The 23,852-nt window shown below is 48.5% G+C and overlaps 2 pseudogenes; both read left to right on the top strand.

Annotated features, from left to right (window-relative positions):
* Positions 1 to 3,774: 3,774 nt before the first annotated feature.
* On the top strand, positions 3,775 to 7,838 carry LOC133281916 (adenine phosphoribosyltransferase-like; annotated as a pseudogene).
* Positions 7,839 to 17,316: 9,478 nt separating this feature from the next.
* On the top strand, positions 17,317 to 21,004 carry LOC133281917 (piezo-type mechanosensitive ion channel component 1-like; annotated as a pseudogene).
* The last annotated feature ends 2,848 nt before the right edge of the window (positions 21,005 to 23,852 follow it).

Here is a 23,852-nt window from a genome sequence, read left to right on the forward strand (position 1 = left end):
CTATTAATTGCCACAGAAACAAAGGAAGAATGTGTCCAGAGGATGGTGGGATTATTGAATTTTCTGGGACTGAATGGTTATTGGGTATCCAGACAAAAGGGCCAACTATTTCAAATCTGAGTTTCCTACATAGGATATGAAATAACAGGAGAACAGAGAACTTGGAACTGCTAGAAAAGAAGCCATATGTCAAACTCCATGACCATCATCGACCATCAAGGAACTCCGGATGTTCCTGGGAATGACTGGATGATGCAGACTTTGGATCCATGATTATGGTGTTCTGGTAAGACCACTATATGAACTGTAAAAAGGAAATCCTCCCTCTTTGGAATGGACTGATTCAGCAGAGGGGGCTTTGAGAAATTAAAAAACAGCGCTAATGAGAGCTCCAGCTCTAGGACTTCCAGATGTAAACTAACCCTGTTGGCTATATTCTTATGAAAAGCAAGTAATACCCTTGGGGGTCCTTGCTCAGAAACTAGGACACTATAAAAGGGCAGTGGCATATTTTTCGAAACAGCTGGCTGAAGCGAGCAAAGGATGTCCCGGATCCCTAAGACCTGTGGCAGGCAGTTGTCATGAATACTCAAGAGGCTCACAAATTCACCTTGGGGCAAAAGATTACTGTTCTGGTGTCCCATGTTGTATCAGCATTCCTGGAACAGAAAGGAGCCCACTGGTTATCTCCTTCATGTTTTTTTAAAATACCAGGCCACCCTTGTGGAGCAAGATGATCTAGAAATTGTGGTCACTAATGTTGTGAATCTAGCATCCTTTTCTCAGGAACAATCTACAGAACCACTAACACATGACTGCTTGACCACCATAGAGACTGTATATTCAGGATGACCAGATTTGATTCTTGGTTTACTGATGGTAGTAGCTTCATGAAAAATGATGAACGAAAGGCAGGATATGCTGTTACCACCACTTCACAGGTAATAGAATCTAAACATTTACCCGCAAACACCTCTGACAAAAAGGCAGAATGAGAGCCCTGGAATTGGCTAAAGACAAAAGGATAAATATTTGGACTGATTCTAAATATGCGTTTGGTGTGGTACACGCACATGGTGCCATCTGGAAAGAACAAGGACTTTTCAACATACAAGGGAAACAGATTAAACATGCTACAGATACTGCTGTTCAGCTACCTGAGGAAGTAGCTATTATGTACTATAGAGGGCATCAGCAAGGTGACTCTTACCAGGAAATTGGAAATAATGTGGCCGATTTTGAAGCCAAACGAGCATCTGAACAATCTAAAATCATGTCCTTAATCCCTGATGGCAAACTAACAACTGGGAAATCTGAACCTAGATATTCAAAATAGTATAAAAAGTTGATTGAAGATCTGAAAAGACAGGAAAACAAAGAGGGTTAGGTTCAGATACCTGATGGGTGAATTGTAATTCCCTATAATCAACTCTGGAAGCTAGTTCAGGAGGAGCATAATAAAACTCTTTGGGTAGCAACTCTTTGTATACAAATTATAGGAAGGAATCTATACACCACAGTTCAATTAGTGACAAAACAATGTCAGCTCTGTCTTAAGAATAGCCCTAAAACTGAAAATAGGAATCAAATTGGGACAACTGGGAGAGGAAGTTATCCAGGACAGCAGTGGCAAATAGATTTTTCTGAAATACTGAGAAAAGGAGGTTACTGATATTTGCTGGTGTTAAAAGAATAGTAGGGACAAGAGCGACAGGTTTGGATTATCCGATTCACCCTTTCAGATCTGGAGACTGGTTTAAGAATATTACACCTGTGTACAAAGAAATGCCACAGGTGTAGGTCACTATTCAAATTGCAATCATGCTATTAATATAGATGGTATCATAGTTCAGTGGTGGCCTGTTCCTGAAGGGAAAGGATGGTATTGGTTACGTGGAGAAAATGCTCATAAAACTCTACCCCAATTGGAAGGGGGCATGCACCTTAGGTCCTGCGGTACCCAATTTTGCTATTATTGGCTTCACAAGGAGGGGTTTGTTCCATAATCAATGGCTCCTATATAGATCAAAGTGGCAGAATTGAAACAGATCTGGAGGAAATTTGGGAACAAACTGAAATATTTCATGAAATGACCAAGGATGATACATCTTGGGGTTTTGAAGAAATATGGAGAAAGTTAACTTCATGGTTATGTAATCTCTCCTAGTTGAGGCAACTGATTGCAAGAATCTTAATACTAATTTTTTTAACACTGATTACTTGTGGCATGATACAGTGTTCTTTTTGGTATTGAAAAAGGTACATAATTGATTATGAAGTTTGCACGAGGTAGACTCGAAGCAGCTCACCTAATGCTGATAGGAACGAAATATGAACCTGTAGAACAAGAAAATTCATTGCTGTTAAGCTAAGATGTGTTACAACGATTTGATGAACAAAAATGATGAAAAGAAAAACGGGGGAAATTGTAATGTGTGGGGTTTGTTCATCAAGAAGTTTGGGGGGAGGGAGGCTCTCTGTGGCTGTCCTTATGTGAAACAATACTCCTTTTTGATTCTGTTACTGTTGTACTCCGTAAGTAATGCGGGGGGAGGTCAGTTGTATTGTTGCACAGGATTGTGAGAGAGAAAAGAGGGGGGTTGGGTGGCTCGAAGTGGTGTCTTGTTGCAACGCTTGAGGGGCGGGGGCTGAGACGGTGAGGAGGCTGGCAGTGGACGCTTCTCGAAGCCTCTGGGAGCTTCTCGAAACTTCCCGAACCTTCTCAGCAATGAGACCCCTGCAACAAAGGGAACCAATGTGGAAGAGCCATGTCAACATCCGAGTGAGGAGGGGTGACAGGATTGGCTGGGGCCTTGAACCAAAAAAAATAAAGGACCACCTCCCAGAGACCGCGTGTGCGGTGAAACAATTAACTCATGTTTAGGTTTAGTGGGGCCACTACATTCCACAGACTTACAACATAAACATTGTTCTCTTTCTACAGCCTAAGTTAAGCTAAAAAGTACTTTAACTGTTTTCCAGGCGCTAGCTTTTCTTATATCATGTCCCCCCCCTCTATCTTTTACCTTTACAAATTCTTTTGCTATGTGACTCCATTTTGCTCAAGAGTTCTGGCCCTTTTTAGCTTGTTGTCTAATCTTGTGTCTTTAGCGAGCTTTGTTTCTGTTATTGCAAACTCGTACAGTTATATCCACATAACCACACCTATGATTTGCGAAAGCCAATACATTTATGTGTTTATCACAGTGCACATACTTAAACATCCCTCCCTGTGTACATGTAGTGTGTGCACCCATACACATCTATGTCTATGTCCAGTATCATGGTTGGTAAGGTTACAGGAGAAACCTTTCCATCTCATCCAGAGGAGTGAGGCGATTGCAAAGCCCCTGTTCCAGTGGAAGGCTATGTGCTTCATCTGTGGTTGCTTCACTGGAACAGCTGCTAGACAGGATTCTTCTGGTGCCAAAGTGATAATCTGACTTCAGGGAAAATCTTAGTCTATAAGGGAACGGTTGTGAAAGGAGGCGGGTAGACTCTGTTAATATCTTAAAAAAAGGGAGCAACCTTTGCAGTGGCCTTCAATTTCTCTCTGTTGGCACCTCAGGTAGGCATCCATTAAACAGGTGTCTTTCTGCTGCCTATAGATTTATTGGGAAGAAAACAGAGCAGTGGAGGATTCAGTGTACAGTGAATGATTCCCAAGGGTTTGCACCAAGCACTGGGAACTACACAACAATACAGGATGTGTTGGATGCAGGGATGGAGCAGAATTGGGTGTTTCATGAACCAGGCTGTGTATATGAGCCCGTCATGGCGAAGTTGGTAAGGAGAGCAGCTTCCCATCCTGTCAGCAGCTCCTCCTGTGTGAAAGCCACAGTGAGGACCCCCAGGACTGTTGGGAGCAACTGGTCCATCGCAAGTAAGCAAAAGCAGCTCGGCATTCATCACAAGGCTTCCGTAGCCCTGAGCACCCAACCCATGAGTTCCACATCAAATCACTGCAAATCAAATACCTGGATAGGTGCTGGCACATGCCTCAGAGACAGGCCCAAAGGACTGGCTGGAGCATACAGAGCTGAAGCTGTTACCATCAAAGCTATCAGCAGCAAGCACTGACCTCAGGCAGGGGTATTGCATGCTAAAACTGCCTTTGCTTTCTGCAGTGGGTTGTACCCAGATGCATTTGGACCAGGTCCAAGTTGTATTTGATAATGTAAGAGGAGATCCATACTCATGCAGCAGTACATCTGCCCACAGTGGATTTTGCATGGACAAATGGCTATTCACCTGTCAGGAGATGGGAAATAGGAGCTGTGTGAGAGTGCCCTGACCTGCCCTACAGATGAGTGATGTCAAGAGCTGCTGAGCTGTTAGTCCAGGACCAAGGGCGCTCAGACCAGCTGTGTTATCATCCCCTGTGAGTGTAATCCAAACCAATGGCTTTAACAAACAAAATGCAATTCCAGGAGTTCACAAGGGTGATGAGGGACGGAAAACCAGGAAATAGTGTAGTCCTAACAAGCTTGCTATCTACACAAGGCACTGGGCAGGAGTGAAGGGGGGTGGAAGTGAGCATAGGACTCCTTTCCAAAGTGAGCTGGGATAAGTCAGGGTCCCAGGGCTCCATGCACGGGGGAAGTGCAGCTCCACGTGCTGCAGGTACTGCACTCTTCAGAGAGGAAACTAGGGCTCCATATGCTGGGGTACCAGGGCTCCCTACATCTGGGACACCCAGCCTCTGCACTGGGGTACAGAGCACTGTGCTCTGCTGGTGTCAGGGCAGCATGCATCCAGGTACCAGGGCTACCTGCTCTGGGATACAGGGGTGCTGGGAATGCCTGGGCTCCCTGCACCAGGATACCAGAGCTCCGTGCTCCAGGGTAGCAGGGCACCATGCACTGGGAAGGTCGGAGCTCTGTGTATTGGGGTATCAGAGCTCTGAGCACCTGAGGATTGGGGCTCCGTGTATTGGGGTATCAGAGCTCAATGCACTGAGGGGATTTGGGCTCTGTGCCTGGGGTGTCAGAGCTCCATGCATGGGGGAATCAGGGCTCCATGCAACAGGGGATTGGGGCTCCATGCATGGGGGTACCAGACCTCCATGCACTGAGGGGGTCAGGGCTTTAGGGTGCCAGAGCTCCGTGCATAGGGGAATTGGGGCTCTGTACCCTGGGGTATCAGAGCTCAATGCACCGAGGGGATTTGGGCTCTGTGCCTGGGGTGCCAGAGCTCCATGCATGGGGGTACCAGACCTCCATGCACTGAGGGAGTCAGGGTTCCAGGGTGCCAGAGCTCTGTGCATGGGGGAATGGGGGCTCAATGCACAGGGGTACCAGAGCTCCATGCACAGGGGAATGGGGGCTCCATACACCAGGGGGAACTGAGCCTGAGTTGGGCTTCCCTTCTCTTCCCTTGCCTACTCCAGGCAGAACAAGGAGGCGGTATCTGCATCCTCCAGGCTTAGGAGCTCAGCCGGTGGCCACCCCAGCCCCTAGAGGTAGCTCACAGTTCTCCCTCTCTTTGCAGCGATATCAGCCCCTTGCTAAAGGATCCCGCAGCTTTCAGGACTTTGATCTTCTGGAAAATCGTTTGAGAGTATCTTACCCCCAAATCGACTTAATTGCGGGTGAGTGTTGGTTGAAATATTTCTGAGGCCAGCACAGAGCATTGTAGCCTTGGGCTGCCCAGGTGGGAAGTGAACAAAGATCACTTTGCTACCAGGGCAGCAAATGCTGGAGCCCTTGGGCACTATAATCATTAGGTTATACCCTTAACCCACTCCTGTAGTTTCCTAAGATACTGGGTTTAGATGTGGCAGACGCCATCTGATGACATTCCAGTGCCAATTTTGTAATTCATTGCTTTCATCATTAAAAAGAAAGAGGAAGTGCAGGAAGCTAGCTGTGCCTGAGGTTTCGCACAGTCCCCTTGGCAGGCAGACAATTTTCCAGCATGTTTTCCTTCTCAGGGGGCTTTTCCAAGCCAACAGAAACAGCCTTTGTGGTGCTAATGTGTTTCAGCACACCTATGAAAGCGGCTGAGAATAAAAATGCTTGGGAAGGCAGTGCTTGGGCTGGGCGATAGCCCAAAGAGCCTAGACCAAACCTCATCTAAGTAAGTGCCTCATGATAAGTAAAGCCTGTCCCTCTGCAGTACAAAGTCCCTGGTTGTGTGGCTGAACTGATACTGGGGCTTCACCAAGCTTATTTCTAAGAAGAGTTAGAGGGGAGGCTAAATGTGCTGATGGGGGGATTGTTTTGCTGAAGCCCATCAGCAGCATATCTTGGTGAACACAGGCTGTGCAGGAGCACACTGTGTGTTTTCAACCACAGAAATAAATTACTGTAAGTGCAAATGGCTTCTCGATCCCCTCCCTAAACACGGGAGGATAAATCTGGGGTATCATGCAAAGACTCCCCCAATTGAGTGGCTCTGGTCTGCATATTCATGCTGCTCTGTTCCCCCCAGGCCTGGACTCCCACGGCTTCCTCATAAGCCTTCCTTTGGCTCAGAGATTGGGGGTTGGCTTTGTGCTGATATGGAAAAAGGGGAAGCTCCCCAGTCCAATCAAGTCCATCTCCTATGCCCTTGAGTATGGCCAGGTAATGCCCATGGAGGAGAAGAGGGTTTCCAGGCTGATTGATGCAAGGCTGGAGGGTGTTTGTGAGGGGATAGGGTGATAAAACCAGTGGGGGATCCCTAAGCTGGGTTTCACAGCTAGTGCTGATGCTACAGGCATCAAGGAGTATGCACAAGCCTCAGGAGTAGCGTTGAGCTTCACTGTACCCTAGCATGGCAGCTCCCTCCCTGAGGCACACACATGCAGTTTGTGTCAATGAGCCCTGCTGTGATTTTTGGGGGGCAATTTGTGATAAGACTTAGTGCTAAATTGCTTTCATTGACTTGAATTCAGGGGCATGAACATAGAATGTTTCCGACTCTTCCAGTAAGTGCTATAAGTAAATGCCTTTTATTGCATGGCTTCAAAACCAAGTGCCCACCTCATAACACCGGAGCCTCCCTGATTCATAGCAAGGGTTTAAGCCTAATAGCACACTACTGCTGGTAACTAACAGTAGCCAGAGACCAGCAGCAGAGACACCAAACCCAGGCATTATTTATGAGGATTGGTTGGGCCAACCCCTGAATGGGACGGCTTCATCTGACACAGGACGTGCCTGTGGTGGTTTGGATCTGGCTTGGCGGTACTGTCAAAGCAGAGTGCTCCAGCCCAGTGCATTACAGGAGATTTTCCCCACTGGAGAACTGTTCTGGGATAAGGTTTCCTGATGGGACCATAACTCGCTTGATGAATGTTCAGGCTCTTGACGTGCCAGAGAGCTGGTCCAGCAATCACTTAACCTGCTATATAGTTCCATGGAAATCCCCTGTAGCTGGAGTATGTGTTTTGGGGGGGGTTTAGGTGCTGAGTGTTAAGGTTGATCTTGCTGAAGACGTATCTGCATTCCCCCATGTTTTAGCAGTTTGTGAAGTGTTTCTCTGTCAGGCAAGACTAAAATGAAGCTACTCTTTCCACCCTGCAGGCTGAACTTGAAATCCAGAGTGCTGCTGTGGAAGCGGGATAGAAAGTAGTTATTTTAGATGACCTGCTTGCAACTGGAGGTGAGTTAGAGCATGTGTAACCCACGTGCACCTGAGTTGGGAGCAGCTGTGGGGTTTGAAGTCTACCTCAGCACTGCTCCACAAGTGACTGTTTCTGCTCAACCTGTGTCATGCAGGTACCATGTATGCAGCCTGTGAGCTGGTGAAGAGGCTGAAGGCTGAAGTGCCTGGTGATCATAGAGTTAAAACTCCTGAAAGTGTCGGAAAAGCTCAAGTCCATCCCTTTCTACTTTCTGCTGCAGTATAACTAAGGAGGAGCAGGGATTAGGGAATGCGCGCCTGGAGCTGTGCACAAGTTTAGGGCTTTATTCAGTGACTCTTGATGTCACAAGGGGTGGGCAGGGGGGGAACCTACAGTTTTCATCCTGGCCAGATACTATACAATCATAAGTCCTATTAATTTTCCAAGGCACAGATTAAGATGTGTTGAGTTTTTGGAATTCATCCTTTTGGGAAGAAGGAACAGCCTGAATGTTTTAGGGGATAGAGACCAAGATGGAAGCCATCTGCTTTCCATTAGTCCTTAGTGGATTTTGCAAAACTAGGAGCAATTTGCTGGGTGACAGGCAGCAAGTCATGCACGAGTTCAGGGCTGTTCACCTCCCTTCTGTCCATCACCTACCAAAGCCTGCAGCTCCAGCCAGGGCTGGCAGCTTTTGGTTAGCAGAGATTACCCACCTACTGCAACCTATCTGACTCCATGTGCTGCTGCATCCTTAGGCCATCAGGATGTTGACAATGCCAGTTTGGAGCCTGTTTTTGTTGGGATGTTTGGTGACAGATAAGGACATAGGAAAGAAAGAAAAAAGTGTTATGTTTGCAGATGAGCTCTGGCAGTCTCATTCAAGTTGTGTGTTGGGGTTTGCAGATGCTCCCTATAGCATGGTGCAGTTTGATCACAGTAGTAGCTAAAACCCAGTATGCCAAAACTCATATGCCTGAAAACATTAGGGACTGTGTCCCTGTCCTAGCAGGGGCTGAACTCACTGGTAAAATAAATGTTTACTTGTTTTTATTTTTTCTAAACTGTCTCAGAGCTGTTCTTGCAGTAGCTGAAGCTATTAATTACCCCTGTGTCTTCCTCTGAGAGAAAGGCTGTGGTGTGAGCTTCCCCTTGACACCCCAAATCCTTGGAAGGACTCACTTGCCAGGACTGAGCACTTCAGCTATCTTTGCTCTGCTTGAGCTGGAGGATATCTAGACTGGTCCTGCTGGGTTGCAGTAGATGTGCCCAGTGCTGGTGGGACCAAGCCCCTGCAGCTCAGCTCACCTTCCCCACCCGGCATGTGGGGATGCTGTACACCCAGCCCTTACAGCTATTTTTATCACCACTTCCTGAAAAGCCACTACAGTGCTATTCGGTTTGTGCTGAGAAACACCACCCCTGCATGGAGCCAAGGGAGTCAGTGCTTTGCACACATACTTGGCATGAGGAGAGGGTCCCTGCTGCAAAATAGAGAAGGGAAAAAAAAAAAATCAGTTCCACCCCAGAGCTGTGAAAAGTGGCTGTGTGCTGTAGAAGCAAGGGTAAGCCCTGCCAGTGCCAGAGCTGTCTGTGAGTGGGGCCAAGAAGTGACATCAGGGAACATGGGGACAGTGCTTCACAGTGGGCAAGCTGTGAGCAACTGTTGATGTAATTTGCTCATAGAGACAAGGCTGTGCAGGGTGGCTTCCAGGCAGGAGGGAGGGTTTTGGCCCAAACAGAAGAACAGGAGCTCTCCTGGGGCAGGCTGCTGAACCCAGCTCCCCACTGCAGTAAGAGCTATTCAGCGTAGCCAATACCACAGCCTCGCATCCCTCCAGCCTCTGTGCCAGGTTTAAAACCCCCTCCCTGCAAACAGGGTTATCTCCTGCAGCACTGGCCAACTGACCTGCAGGACAGCAAACAGGGTCCTGGAGGAGGAAGATGGGAGCCTGCCTTCTCCCTAGGCAGGTCTGCTGGGGGAGGATTTCCAATGCTGTCAGCCTCCAAAACTAGCACATCAGGTGGGAAAGCTTCCTTGGACCAGCATGGTCATCCCCAGAGGAATGAAGGACAGCCAGTCACCTTTCCATGCAAGTCCCACACTAAACCCAGTGCAGTTTGGCTCAGGAAGCAGTGTAAGGTGTGCCCAACATGGCAGCTCCCACCTCCTCCCCTGCACCAACACTGCCTGTCCTGCAGCAAGCACTGACCTGATCCAGGTGCTGGGCCAGGCCAACACCTCTGCAGCAATCAGCACCCTCTCTGTCCCTCTTCCCAAGGCACTTCAGCCAAGTGGCCTGGGCTTTCCCTTGGGAAAAAGCCTCCCTGCACCCAGCCCTGCTGGCTCCTGTCCCTGTGGGAGCTGCTCTGCAATGCCTATTTACAAAGGCTGCATTCAGTTACCTGCAAACCCACACTCACTTTTTCCAGTAACTCTTTCTCCAGGAGCTGGATGCTGACCCAGTCCTTCCCTCCCTGTGCTGGCTGGTGCCAATTGTCATGGAGAAGCACGGTGCTAACACAGACAGGCAACTCATGGAGGAAGAGCTGGGTTAACACAAGTCAGCTATATTTAAAATATTTAATATAAATATGTATTGACAAGTCCTGTAGTTGTTTCCAGCAAGTGCTGGACATGCATTTTTTTCTCCATTAAAAATAGAACAAGGCCCTGAACTCCAGAAACATCAATTCGTGACTTCTTCTCTCACTCCTTCCTGCCTGTCGCCCTCTCACCCTGCCTTCACCCCACCGGAGCCCAGTTAATGAAAGAAACCTGCATCAAACCTTCAAGAGAATATAGCAAAGCCAAGAAAAGTTTACTAGATCCTCTTCACTGCTTGCATTATCACCCCCTGTCATGAAGGACTGTCGTGGTTTAAGCCCAGCTGGGAACTCAGAACCACACAGCCACTCACTCACTTTGAGAGACATCAATTTGATCGATGGACCACTCAGTGGATAAAGAACTGGCTGGATGGCCGTACGCAAAGAGTTGTGGTCAATGGCTCAATGTCCAGTTGGAGAACAGTAATGAGTGGTTGTCCTGGGTTCAGCAGTAGCAGTCATTTTTTCTCCTTCTTGGTAGCTGGTGCAGCACTGTGTTTTTGACTTTCAGCCTGGGAACGGTGCTGATAGCACTGATGTTTTTAGTTACTGCTCAAATGTTTGGTCTGGCCAAGGACTTTCTGAGCCTCATGCTCTGCCAGGGAGGAGGGGAAGCCAGGAGAAAGCAGAGACAGGACACCTGACCCAAACTAGCCAAAGAAGTATTCCATACCGTAGCACGTCATGTCCAGGATGTAACTGAGAGTTACCCGGAAGGGCTAGGGTACTGCATGGTTGGACAAGGTATCGGTTGGTGTTTGGTCGAGCTGGGGGCGTGAGTTATCAGTCTGCTGGTGCTGAGGTGTTGTATTCTCTTCCCTTGTTATTTCCTTTATCATTATTATTATTGGTGGTAGCAGTAGTGGTTTTGTGTTATACCTTAGTTATCCAGAGGGACCTTAACATGCTTGTGAGGTGAGCTGATGCCATCCTCATGAAGTTCAACCAAGCCTAGTGCAAGATCCTACACCTGGGTTGGAGCAATCCCGGGCACAGCTACAGGTTGGGCAGAGAAGTGATTCAGAGCAGCCCTGTGGAGAAGGCCTTAGGAGTGTTGGTCGATGAGAAAATGAACATGAGCCGGCTTCAGTGTGTGCTTGCAGCCCAGAAAGCCAACTGTATCCTGGGCTGCATCAAAAGGAGCATGACCAGCAGGTCGAAGGAGGTGATCCTGCCCCTCTACTCTGCTCTCATGAGACCTCACTTGGAGTATTGTGTACAGATCTGGTGTCCTCAACATAAAAAGGACATAGAACTGTTGGAACAAGTCCAGAGGAGGACCATGCGAATGATCAGGGAGCTGGAGCACCTCCCATATGAAGACAGGCTGAGAAAGTTGGGGCTGTTCAGCCTGGAGAAGAGAAGGCTGTGTGGAGACCTCATAGCGGCCTTCCAGTATCTGAAGGGGGCCTATAAGGGTGCTGGGGAGGGACTCTTCATTAGGGACTGTAGTGGTAGGACTGAGACAGGACAAGGGGTAACGAGTTAAAACTTAAACAGGAGAAGTTTAGATTGGGTATAAGGAAGAAGTTCTTTGCTGTAAGGGTGGTGAGGCACTGGAATGGGTTGCCCAGGGAAGTTGTAAATGCTCCATCCCTGGCGGTGTTCAAGGCCAGGTTGGAGAGAGCCTTGGGCGACATGGTTGTGTGAAGTGTCCCTGCCCCTGGCAGGGGGTTGGAACTAGGCGATCTTAAGGTCCTTTCCAACCCTAACTATTCTACGATTCTATTCCTGAATTTTCAGCCAATTCTTCCTCCAAGGTTGTGAGGCCTTGTAAGGCTCTGGTTATGGTTCTACCTGGTGCTGTACTATTTGGAATAAATGCATAGCACCTACTCCCCAGCATTATGCGTACTCCTTTTTCCACTAACATATCTAAAACTATTCTATTTTCCCATGCCATCCTGCTGGTAGCATCTAATTGTTCCGCAGTTCCTCTTATTGTGTCCCTGGTTGTCCTTGGTTCAGCCTCTGGGTTACCTGTTCTTATTCCTCTTCCTCTGATTCCTGTATTAATAACTCTTGTTCAGATGCTGTCCCCCATGGTATGTGCTTTGGGTCTTCATCTTTCTTCACTGCACAGCTAGCTTAGTTGCTAGAGCATGAGAATCTTAATCTCTGGGTTCTGGGTTTGAGCCCCACGTTGAGCATCAAAAAGAACTGTCGTGGTTTAAGCACAGCTGGTAACTCAGAACCACGCAGCCTGCTCACTCTCCCCCCCCTTCTTCCTACCCCACTCTCCTCGAGGGATGAGGAGGAGAATCAAAAGAATGTAAATCCCATGGGCTGAGATAAGAACAGTCCAGTAACTAAGGTACAATGCAAAACTACTACTGCTACCACCAATAATAATAATGATAAAGGAAATAACAAGGGGAGAGAATCCAGTGATCTGGGCCTTCCTGGTAACTCCCCCCACTTTCTATACTGGGCATGACGTGCTGTGGTATGGAATACCCCTTTTGGCTAGTTTTCATCAGGTGTCCTGTTTCTGCTTCCTCCTGGCTTCTTGTGCCCCTCCTCACTGGCAGAGCATGAGACTGAGGAAGTCCTTGATCAGAGTAAGCATTACTTAGCAACAACTAAAAACATCGATGTGTTATCAGCACTGTTCCCAGGCTGTAAGTTCAAACACAGCACCTCACCAGCTCCTAAAACTGAGAAAAATGATTGCTACTGCTGAACCCAGGACACTGGTATATTTTATAAACCTCTGCTGATTATAATAAATATAATTTATCCAATCTACATTTTTATTGATTGTAACCCACCAAAACACACACACACAAAAAATTTCAAACCCTGTTGCTACTTGATTCCCAGCTTTGTGTTCATCAGGAACTCCTTGTGGGACTCCAGTTGAATCAATATTGATTCTTTAGTCAAAGGCTGTTCCTGAAATACTTCTTTTTATGCCCCAAGGAGTTTGTTTCCCTCTCAAATGCCAGGGTAAATGGAATTGCTAATTGAATAATTGCACAGGATCCCTTCCAGTTCAGAGGAAGTGTAGACCTTAGGATTTTTCTCCCACAGTACCACCATAAGTCTGCTCTGGGAGTTTTTATAGCGGAGTAGTTTCCTGCATCGTCCTCAGTGACATTTAGTGGATCTGCACATGTCTCTAATTCTCCTAGATACCTGGTAGCATTCACACCCTGTCATGAGAGACAAGCTGTATGGCTACCAGATGCTGCAGAGAAAGTAGGAGGCACCCTAATGTCCTTGTCCAGCAGAGCAGGGAATAAGAGTGAGAGGGACTTACAGGTTTTGTTTCCCCAGGCAGCCTTCTCCTGGTACAGTGCAATTCTGCACATCATTCCCTGTTGGTCTCGAGTCCATCCTAATGGAAAAGGGATTACCTGTGCTGTAGGTCGTCCTGAAGCACATGCATGATAATTGCTTTTATTTAAACTTTTCACTGTATATTTGACCCATTCTACCCAGGCATTTGTATTTCTATATCCTGTTTCTATTTCAAACATCTAATTCAAATCTTTCATTCCAATTACCTTTACTACCGTAGGATTATTTGGTGGAGACCACGTCCCCACCGATGGAGGAACAGTAGTGTCCACAGGCTGGCCACATTCATCGCTTTTTGGCTCCCAAACCACCATTCTAAAATTCAGCAAGTTCATTATAGCTGTTTTCAGCACAGCAAATGCAGCAAATACAAAATAATCTTATAAAGGTTCTTCCAGAGTTTCAGAAGCAGGCTTGTATGCTTATTGTCTCTTTATCTTAATACACAGGGGATTCTCAAGTTGATTGTATATGCCACTGCCTGTCTTCAGATGGGAGTTCCACTGGTCCTTTGATCCTAGTGTAGTGTGTCCAACTTTTTTCACAGTCCTCACAGCTGATTTGGAGAAAACTCCAAGAACAAACTTGCCAACAAAGTTTTCAAGCTGACAAGCAGGTATTGTTTATTGTGCCGCCGGGAGACACGGGGGATAGCTCCTCCTAACATGTGTCTCCCCATTGCCACACAAGCTGTCCTTTTACAGCCACTGGGCATACATACATATTCATGAGGCTACATATGGATTACATCATTTTCCAAAAAGTTCCCCGCATGCGTACAGAATTGTGGTGGTGGTCTCTGAGGGTTGTTTACTTCTTCCAACAATCTTCATCACTTCTGGCAGCCTTTGAAGCATGCCTAGTAGATGCTCATACCAGTTTAATTGGTTCGTTAGCACCAGAGACATAATAGTCCTCCTATCCTCCTACTTATCAGTTAGTTTAACTGTAGCCCATCCTGGACACCTGTGGTTCCAAGATACTCCTTATCCCTGTGTCCTGTTCTTCTAGACTGTTTTTCTTAAACTATGTCACAACTATAATGATTTATCTTGTGAGAATTCTCAGTATGTTCTCTAGCTGTACTCTATTTTTTTCTCTATGTATCATGCACCTCAGTAATTTTCCATTGCTACTGTTACAAAGCCATCAAACTTAACATTACTTAAAACTAATTCTGATTGTTTCCATATTCCATTTTGTGATTTTATGCCCCCTTGTCTCACAGCAGTTTCAGTGGTCAACAGTACTTGAAATGGGCCCTTCCAGTCTGGTTGTAATTTTGAGTCCTTCCAGGTCCTGATCAGGACCCACTCTCCAGGTCAGATAGCATGAACCGTGAATTCCAGCTGTGGAGTTGGGGCAAGTAGTCTTTTGTTTCTGAAAAGAGACAAGGAAGATGACATCCCCAGTATATAGTTCTTAAGAAAAATATCCTTGATTTTGAACTGCAGAACTTCACCAACCTCACCCATGTAAGGTAGTCCAAATAGCATTTCATAAGAGGATATCCCTAGGTCTTTTCTAGGCAAGTTTCAAATTCCCTCTTTTACCCAAACAACTGGGTCTGTCTTTTCTTCATCCTGTTCTGTTAATAGAGACATTGAAACCAAAATTTGATCCCTGTAAGTTTTCATTTCTAACCCTAGTTGTACAATTAAATCTCTCCCTAGCAAATTGCTTCCTGTTTCAGAAATGTATAAGAATTGCCCTTGAAATGTTTTGCTATTTAATTCAAGGTAGTGTCTTCAAAAACTGGAACTGAAAATCCCTCTCACTGAAAATCCCTCTCCTTTTACTCCTGAAACAGTTATCCTTCAGTTTAATAATTTCATTGTGGCTGATTGTGTGATCACATGTGCACATGTGTGCAATTAAATGTATGGCTCCACATGTGTGTGTGATTATGTGTGCAAAGTGTGTTGTGCCTGCATGGGGCTGCTGGTGAGCAGAGGTTTCAGAGCTGTGGCTGGGGTACAGTCATATGATCAGGTTGACTGCACAAATACAAACAGCAAATTATGGAGAAGGCTTTTCTACTGCAGAGCCAAACAATTTCCCTGAAATACTGTAAGTCATTTATAGCTTCCCCCCCCCCCTTCTCTTTCATAAGATTAGTGAGAGAATTTACTGTTCCTGAAAGTGAGAGATTCAGATTGCTGGCTTGGCCTGACCGCAGCAGAGGGAGGCACCATGTGAGCCTCATGCAAAAGCATCTCAGATCTGACCTGGCATATGCACTCACCCCACACCAGTCTTGGACATCCCCTCTGCCCAATGCATCCCACCCTGGCACTCTTGTGCCAGCACAGTGCTGGCAGTGGTGTAGAGCTGGTCTCTTTCCAGAGAGGCTGTGTCAGCCACCCTTGTCATCATCTCGTGATGCCCAACTGCGCTCACACAGCAGTGATCTGTGCATGGGCCGGCTCCTCTGAGCCCAGTGGCACTGCACCCACCACAACTGCAGATGCTGCAACTCCTGCTCTTTAGAGGATCCCATGCCTCAGGTACTTCAGTATTTATATACATTTTCTTGTTTGTTGTTTTTAAGGGGAACAAGTGAACTGTAGGGAGGGGTAGAATTTCTCCTTCCTGCTTCACTCTTGATCCCAACCTGAGTCTCCCAGGAGACCTCTTACACATCTCACACTCCCAGCATACCAAGCATGCTGCATAATCAGACTCTTCTTGTGAGAAAGTTTCCTTACCATTTACATAAAGATTTCAAGCCTGGCATACATATGTTTCCTCAGCCCCATACTTTGGTCAAAAAGCAGCCAGTGGCTGCATACTTTCCTTTCTCCATACAAAACAACAGTACTGTATCATCTTTTTCTTAAGGGAAAAGACCTTAGAACAAGACATGTCTTTCTATTTTTTCAACATCCTCCCTAAGGGAATTTCTGGAGGAATGTTATTCCTGGGATGATTCCCCTCATCCCCTCTCTTTTCCTCAGGCCAACTCTTCTTATTCCCCATTCTGTTTCCCAAGATTTCCTTTCAACAAGTCCTTCTCTGGCTGTATCCCTTGCAGAATAACAGAAATGCAGATCCAGACTCTACACTTGCTTCGTACTTATTTGTACATCTCAGACACACACACTCAAGTCTCTCAGAATGTCCCAACCACTAAGGTAATACTTAAAGTCCAATTTTCTTACCTTGGTCTGTGCACAGAGTTGCCTGGTTGCTGCAGTGGTGCCTACTTTTTCCTCTGTCTCTTTTTCCCCCTCTAGTTCACTGGGTCTACCTTATAAAAATGGTCTCAGGATTTTAGTCAGTAGCTGCGGAACCCCCATTAACATCTGCAAGTTCCCTCCGTTGTTTCCCTATTGGTTGCGGACTCCAAGGTTTACAGCCTGTCCGACGCGTATAATCTACATGCTAACTGTCCTGCCTCTGGTTACATCTCCTCCTACTCGATTTTGTATGCCCCTTCCTCTTATTTATTTATCTCCTTTTATGGTTCGATTTCATAACTGTCTGGTAGACATGTGGTACCCCAACTTACTGTTTAACTACAGAACCAGAACCAGCTTGCACTGGCTTAGTTTCATAGGTTGTACAAAGATAGCATTCTTTTTAACCACAGAGCGTGTCTGTTAGAGTCATGGTATTTCAAACCCTTTGTTTCATTCCCTTAGTAACTTAGCCCCAGCCCCAATATTACAAAGCCCCATCCCCAGTATGCAAAATCAAGTTTCTTGCACACAGGACACCCCTGATGATGGTGCAGGACCCCCATGGGCACTGGGATGCCATAGATTGGGATAAGGCACTTTGTCTCCAAGATGGGGCTGATTGATACTGGGACTGGTAGCACCTCACTGCACTCTAAACCCAGGTGGTGCCAAATGTGGGTGCTGGGGGGAGACAGGGACCCTGCTCTGAGTGCCCCGTCCCACAGGTCATGCCTGGACATGGTGAAGGTGGTGGTCTTCTGCTACCTTTTCTGGTTCATCCTGGTGGTGGTCTTCACCCCTGGGGCCACCTGCATCAGCCTCTTTGGCCTTGACTACCTGCTGGCCTGCTTCTACCTCCTCCTCTTTGGCACCGCCATGCTGCTCAAGCCAGCCCGGTCTCACCTCGTGCTCTGGGACTGCCTCATCCTCTACAACATCACTGTCATCATCTCCAAAAACATGCTGTCGGTGAGAGCTGCTAGTCCCTGGCTATGCAATGGCCCCTGGGCTGCTCCTTGGGGCCATCTCCCTGGGGAGGGGATGGATGGCAAGGCTTTCCCCTTGCTGTCCCCACACAAACCCTGCACTCTGCCCTCTCTTCCTGCAGCTCCTCTCCTGTGTCTTTGTGCAGCAGATGCAGGGCAACTTCTGCTGGGTGATCCAGCTCTTCAGCCTGGTCTGCATTGTCAAAGGCTACTATGACTGTGAGTTGGTGTCCTGTGGGGGCCTGGGGGATGCCCTGTCTGACCTGGTGGGCTTGGGGGTGCAGGTTTGAGCTGCTACCTGACCTGCTTTCATGTCTGCCTGCCAGCCAAGGAGATGAGCAAGGACCATGATTGCTCACTGCCTGTGGAGGAGGCAGGCATAATCTGGGACAGCATCCGCTGCTTCTTCTTCCTGCTCCAGTGCCGCGTCTTCCTCAGCTACTACTTCTTGCATGTCATGCTGGACCTCCAGGCCCATGCCCTGCAGGCTTCCAGGTGGGATTGGGGTCCCGGCAGGGGTGCCAAGGTGCGGGTGTCCCCCTTTCACCCTCCTGCTGTTCCCATCTCCACAGGGGTGTTGCGCTGTTCAAGGCCAGCATCCTGAAGAGCATGTGCTCCCACCAGCTAGCTGAGAAGTCACTGGCCCAGCTGAAGTGGCAGTGAGTGGGTTTTGGGGGGCACCTGCATGCCTGCAGCCACCAGCACATTGGGGCATCCCAGTGTGGGTGAGAAGGATGGGGGTGTCCCCAGGGGGGGTTGGGGGAGCAGGCTCCACAGCAGCCTCTGCCTGGCAGGATGAAGCGGATGTGGCCCAAGCAGGAGAAGAACCACCAGGAGCAGCTGCCCTGCAGTGTCACCGAGGGGCAGGATGAGGCCAGGCCAGGTGAGAGCCACGGGGGTCCTCTCCATCCCCCCAACCCCTCTGCAGGCACAGCAGGGTGACTGTGACCTGTCACCTGTCCCTGTGGAGCCCCACAGAGCATTGCAGTGAACCCCCTCCCCGGGCTTGCTCCCATGCCTGGGGCAGGTGCACTGGGCGTGGCTGTTCTCAGCCCCCCATCTGCGGTTCCACCGTGCCCGGCATCCTGGTGGAGCCTTCCCGGCAGAGGGAGTGGTGGTGGCGGCTGTGTTTGGACCACACTGCAAGTGCTGCCCCAACACAGAGCCATAACGGGGTGCAGCCCTTCGGCAGGGTCCCTGTGCCGGGAACTGCTAACATCTGCAGGGAGCGTGGTGACAGTGCTTTTGGCAAGGTGTCCCCCATCCCTGTGCTCAGCTGCAGGGTACTAACTATGGCTTGTCTGCTTCCCAACACTAACAAGGTGTTGGAATGGGGGTGGCTGGGCTGGGTTTGGGGTTACCGGCATCCATCACCTCTGAACACTGGTGCTGGAGGGACCCTGCTTTGGGGATGTGGGAGATGAGTTGTTGACCCTGATGTCCCCAACAAGTATCCCCACAGGTGTCCTCAGTGCTGTGTTAGGCAGAGAGCCCTGGGGAGATGGCAGTGGAGCCATCCTGGGCATCAGCTATGCCATGCCACCATGGCGCCCGCCATGCTGTGACACCCCATGCCACTCTGGCAGTGCTGAATTCTGGGGAATACTTCCTTTTCAAGTCAGACAGCGATGGAGAGGTGGTGGTGACAGAGGAGCCACGGCTAGGCAGGCAAAGCACCTTCCAGGTGAGCATGGCTGGTGGGTTGGGGTGCTGGCAGTGCCTGTGGTGTGCTGACAGTCCCTGTCCCCCTGCCAGCTCACGTATCAGGCCTGGGTGACCAACACCAGGACAGCTCTGCAGCGCCATGGGGGGCCTCATATCCTCTTCCTTGTGGCCATCATCTGGTTCCTGCTGCTCTTCATGTTGCTGGTGCACTCTGTCATGGGCATTGTGAATCACCCCATCGGTGTCACTGTCACACTCAAGCTGAGGGGTACAAGGTGAGGATGCAGGGGGTGGGTGCTGGGGTGCCCAGCTCAGACGCCAGGGATTCCTGCCCAGCTGATGGAACCTTGTCCCCCCACAGCTGCTGTTCAGTGCCCAGCATCAATCCACCCATCCCTTCACCCCCCCAGGACTATGAATCCCTCACCAATGAGTTTGAGAGACAGCTGGTAAATCCTTCCCTGCTTTGTAAAATCTTCCCAGCTCTATCCTGCTAGGTGCCTGGGATGAGGGATGTCCTTGAGTGGGTTCTGAGCCATGTCTCCCCCTGGTACCAGGTGGACATGCAGTTCGTCATTCTGTACAGCTATGAGGACATCATGACAGCCTGCATCGAGGGCAGCTCAGACTCGCTCTGAAGCATCAGCCCCCCGAGCCAGGAGCAGATGCAGCAGGAGCTGCAGAACAGCCCCACAGACATCACCCTCCGCCTCAGCTGGACCTTCCAGAGGTATTGCTGGCATGAGGGGGGGGACACACACAGCCCTGCCTGCACCCCCTGGCACGCACACTGCTGCCCACAGGGAAAGGAGGGGACAGTGGAGCGCACCTTTGACAAGCACACCACCAGCCTGCAGCCTGGTGCACCCTAGCACATGCAGCTGTTCCAGTTGCTGCAGGGCACATGTGATACCCCCGTGTGAGTATCCCTGTGGGGGTGTAGGGATGACACCCCCATGCTCAGTGGGACAGTGCCCCTCTCACCTCACTCTCTTGCAGGCAAGTCCCCAAATTCTTCCCCAAATACATCTGGGCACCCAATGGCCCTGAAGCCAACCCTGTGAAGCAGCTGCTGCCAGGTAGGTCCCACCATGGTGTCCCCCCCTAAAAATAATCAGTGCTGGGGGCACACCAGCATCTGTGCTATGTCTTGACAGTGTCACTCCCCTGCAGAGGGGGAGGACAGCTATCTGGACTTGGAGGTGCAGCTGAAACAGGAACATGCAGGTGCCAGCTGAGGGGGTGACAGCTTCTTGGAGTGTTGGGTGGTATGGCCAAAAGAGGGCCCCACCACGATGGCAACATCCTCCCCATGGTCTTCAATGATAAAGTCAGCCCCCTCCTCCCCCCTGGCTTCTTGGCTGGTTATGGGTATATGGAGGGGGTGCATGGGGGGTACTGAGTGCCCGGCTGCACCCTAAGTGGGGGGTGTTACAGGATGTGTCTCCACGTCTTGCAGTATCATGGGGCTGTACGTCTCCATTGTGCTGGTGATCAGGAAGTTTGTGTGGAGTTTCTTCAGTTAGATCTTGCACTCCATCATGTTTGAGGAGCTGCCCTGTGTGGACCACGTCCTGAAGCTGTGCCAGGATATCTTCCTGGTGCAGGAGACAGGTGAACTGGAGCTGGAGGAGGAGCTCTATGCCAAGCTCATCTTCCTCTACCACTTTCCCAAGACCTTGATCAAGCAGATGCGGGAGAAGGAATAAAGAGGAAGGGGCTCTTCCCCCCCCAAAGGACATCACCACCTTAACCAGCCCTCCAAGCTGGGGCTGCATCCTTCCAGGGCAGGCAGTGGGACACATGGCTCTCAGCGCTCACTTTTAGGGAGGATGTTTTTCTTACACTGTCTGACCTGCAGAGACCACATCACGCCTTCCCGAGGAGGGGGACAGGAGCCAGAATCCCCACCCGCTGGGTACTCCTGGCTGCTGGGCAAGGGGGGACAGAAGCAAGCCTGTGCCTCACCCCTGCTCTCCCCAGCCCCATCCGGAACCAGGTTGAACTCAAAAGCAACAGCCCCCCAAGCCCAGAATGGGGGGCCCTGGGTAGTGGCCCTCCATCCATCCCCAGCAGGGACAGGGGGGGCTGGCAGCCCCAGCTGGATTCTAGACACTTCTTGTGACTTTGGTTTTGTTGTTTTATTTTTTATTATTGTTAATACAAATGGTTTATTTATACAGATATCTAATAAAACAAAGCTGAGGGCTGCCTGGCTGATGCTCAGCTGGGGCGGGGGGGGCACTGCTCTGGGGGTACCAGCATCCCTGCCCACACCAAATAGGAGCTGGGGGCTCTCCCTGCACCTTGGCTGTTGTGAGAGAAACAGTGTTGCTTTTGCATAAAGGGGAAGGGGCTTTGCAATATTAAGGTTTTGTAATATTAGGGCTTTTCAGTATTGGGGCTGATTCGGAGAAAACTCTGGGAACAAACTTGCCAATAAAGTTTTCAAGTTGACAAGCAGGTATTCTTTATTGTGGCACTGGGAGACACGGGGCATAGATCCTCCTAACGTGTGTCCCCGTATTGCTACACGGGCCGTCCTTATATAGTCCCTGGGCATACATATGCATTCATGAGGCTATGTGTGGATTACGTAATTTTCTAGAAAGTTCCCCACATGCGTACAAAATTGTGGTGGTGGTCTCTGAGGGTCGTTTACTTCTTCCAACAATCTTCATCACTTCTGGCAGCCTTTGAAGCACATGCAGTAGATGTTTATACCAGCTTAATTGGTTCGTTAACACCACAGACATAACAATCCTCCTGTCCTTCTACTTATCAGTTAGTTTAACTGCAGCCCATCCTGGACACCTGCCATTCCCAAATACTCCTTATCCCTGCGTCCTGTTCTTCTAGCCTGCTTTTCTTACACTCATTTTGTACTAAGGTCATAGGGCCTAAAACTACGTCAACTACAGTGGTTTATCTTGTACAAGAATTCTCAGTATGTTCTCTAGCTATACTCAGGTTTTTTTTTCTGTGTATCATGCACCTCAGTAATTTTCCATTGCTACTGTTACAAAGCCATCAAACTCAACTTTACTTAAAACTGATTCTAAAGGTTTATATATTTCATTTTGTAATTTTGTGCCCCCCTTGTCTCAAACCCCCCCTTTTTCTGTCCTTTTGCAAATTCTTTTGCAACATTTTATATATTACCATTATCGAATAAAGTCTTTTTGAAATAATTTCCCATTTCTACATGATGCTTTATTTCATTCCTTTTCCAATCCTCATAATTTTTCACAGATCTTTTACAATACCAAAAGGAACTTTGTATCATACCACAAGTAATCAATATTAAAACAATTGTCCTGGGTTCAGCAGTAGCAGTCATGCTTCTCCTTCTTGGTAGCTGGTGCAGTGCAGTGTTTTGACTTTCGGCCTGGGAACAGAACTGATAGCGATGTTTTGATTTGGCCAAGGACTTTGTGAGCCTCATGCTCTGCCAGGGAGGAGGGGAAGCCAGGAGGAAGCAGAGACAGGACACCTGACCCAAACTGACTAAAGAGGTATTCCATACCACAGCACGTCATGCCGAGGATGTAACTGGGAGTTAGCCGGAAGGGCTGGGAGACTGCAGGGTTGGAGGAGGTATCGGTCGGTGCTTGGTCGGGCTTGGGGGCCGAGTTATCGGTCAGCTGGTGCTGAGGTGTTGTATTCTCTTCCCTTGTTATTTCCTTTATCATTATTATCATTGGTGGTAGCAGTAGTGATTTGTGTTATACCTTAGTTACTAAACTGTTCTTATCTCAACCCGTGGGAGTTGCATTCTTTTCAATTCTCCTCTCCATCCCTCCGAGAGCAGGGGGAGGGCAAGAAAGGGGGGGGGAAGTGAGCGAACAAATTACCTGAGTGGGTTTAAACCACGACAACAATTAACATGAATATTCCTGCAACCAGTTGCCTCAACCAGGAGAAATTAGGTAACCATAAAGTTAATTTTTTCCATATTTCTTCAAAACCCCAGGAAGAATCATCCATGGCCATTTCATGAAATATCATAGACTCATAGAATGATTAGGGTTGGAAAGGACCTATACATCATCTAGTTCCAACCCCCATGCCATGGGCAGGGACACCTCACACTAAACCATCTCACCCGAGGCTTCGTCCAACCTGGTCTTGAGCACTGCCAGGGACTGAGCATTCACAACCTCCCTTGGCAACCTATTCCAGTGCCTCATAGTTTGTTTCCTAATTTCCTCCAGATCTGTTTCAATTCTGCCAGTTTGATCTATATAGGAACAACAACTTTCATTGATTATGGAACAAACCCCTCCTTGTGATGCCAGTAACATGTCTAGAGCCATTTGGATTTGTAATACCACTTCAGATAGGCTAGTTATCTCTTTTTGTTCCACCTGAATTATACCAATGGCTTTACTTTCCATTTCCTCTATGGTTGCTGAGATAGTTATGATTGCCTTCTCTAATTCACTTACTCCCAAAGATGGAATTAGCCCTCTTATAAAACTATGAAATGCCGTGTTACGTACAGCAATAAGGTTAAACCCTCACTTAATCCGTTTAGCAAAGCTTCTAATCCAGGTC

The sequence above is a fragment of the Pezoporus flaviventris genome, unplaced genomic scaffold (genome assembly GCF_033815535.1).
Source record: "Pezoporus flaviventris isolate CSIRO_AGI_PZ_B2104156 unplaced genomic scaffold, CSIRO_AGI_Pfla_v1 ptg000109l, whole genome shotgun sequence".
NCBI lineage: Eukaryota > Metazoa > Chordata > Aves > Psittaciformes > Psittacidae > Pezoporus > Pezoporus flaviventris.